This window comes from Olea europaea, unplaced genomic scaffold, assembly GCF_002742605.1.
Source record: "Olea europaea var. sylvestris unplaced genomic scaffold, O_europaea_v1 scaffold5952, whole genome shotgun sequence".
In the NCBI taxonomy this organism is placed as follows: domain Eukaryota; kingdom Viridiplantae; phylum Streptophyta; class Magnoliopsida; order Lamiales; family Oleaceae; genus Olea; species Olea europaea.
The window spans coordinates 11106-12605 of NW_019264296.1; the positions used below are offsets into that span (position 1 = coordinate 11106).

The window sequence follows — 1500 nt, forward strand, 5'->3', positions numbered from 1 at the left end:
CCTGAGTGACTTCACGGATATAGAAAGTGAACTTCAATGACTACGAAACTATATAAAGTTTGGTAACTAACTTGAAGCTTCGCATAAGTTGATTAATATCAGCGTGCTTTACTCAATAGACTTATTTTCCTTGCATGGAGTATTATTTCTCTTCAAGAAAGTTTACCTTTTTTTAATTTTTCTAAATAGGCAACCAAAGACCGACGTATCCTTCCTCCAAACCGAAGAGAGTAGATTGGGATAAACTAGAAGCTCAAGTGAAAAATGAGGTATATGATTTAATAACCCTAATGTTGCCTGTGTTCGTTCTTCTCAAATGATCTCGTGCTCGGAATATAAAAATAGCTGTTTCATAATAGGCAAGATTCACTTTTATTTGCATATCAGGAAAAAGAAGAGAAACTAGATGGTGATGCAGCTTTGAACAAATTTTTCAGAGACATATACACAGACGCAGATGAGGACGCGAGAAGAGCGATGAGCAAATCTTTTGTAAGAACAAATCTTATTCTTACAAGTATTTTTTTAATATCCCCTGCCTGTCGAAGAACCTTGTTCAAATCTCCCCTGTACCATCGTTCGAAAGAAATAAATTCGTGATTGTAAATTCTTAATTTGTTAAAATTGGCAGTCATTAACATTTATTCTGCATATTCTATTTCTAGGCTTCGATAATGACATTTTTCTGTGGCAAACTAATCAACAGGTCGAGTCAAATGGGACAGTGCTATCCACAAACTGGAAAGAAGTGGGTTCAAAGAAGGTGGAAGGAAGCCCTCCCGATGGCATGGAGTTGAAGCAATGGGAATACTGAATTATAGCTCTATTTATATGTTTTGTGACGATTGTGTGCTCGAACTTTTTCGTAGTTTTACTTGAATCTAAGTCAATTATTTCTTTTTATTAGTACAAAACTGTATTTTCTGAACCATTTAGGATAGGCTATGAACTTTGAATAGTTGATTATTCTGGTGTGTGACATTGATGGTGATTTTGTGTATCTCTTGATGCTGTTGGATTGCCTTTCTAGAGAGATTCGTGTATTAACTGTCTCCCAAATCGACAAACTGTGTTTTATATTGCTCTTTTCCTCTGTTACCATTATACTCGGGCTGTTTTCTTTAGGTTCAATTTTGCAAATCTAGTCATTGTTTGGCTCTCATTTTTCCAAAAATTTAGGGTACGGTTGGTTTTCATTTTCCATTTTCATTTTCAAAACGATTTTTAGTTTTCCCTGAAAACGGCCCCTTTTGAACGTTTTCGACATTTATAACTGAAAACGTTGAAAATAATAAAAAGTTGTTTTGCGTTTTCGGTTATAAATTTTAACTCGTTTTCAAAAACGACGGACCAAAAACGTTTTTCGCGTTTTCGAAACGGAAAATCGAAAATGGGCCGAAAACGGCAAACCAACCGCGGCCTTATTTTCAGTCACATTTCATTGGATCTATAACTTCTTCGTTGTACATTTCATCAATTTTTATTAAAATTTATCAAAAA

The 1500-nt window shown here is 34.7% G+C and overlaps 1 long non-coding RNA gene across 1 annotated transcript; it reads left to right on the forward strand.

The window, feature by feature from the left end:
• The first annotated feature begins 161 nt into the window (after nt 1–161).
• LOC111389475 lies at nt 162–1043 on the forward strand. Its single transcript, XR_002701737.1, has 3 exons — nt 162–269; nt 388–492; nt 707–1043. It is a non-coding gene; the product is annotated as an uncharacterized LOC111389475 (long non-coding RNA).
• Nucleotides 1044–1500: the final 457 nt, after the last annotated feature.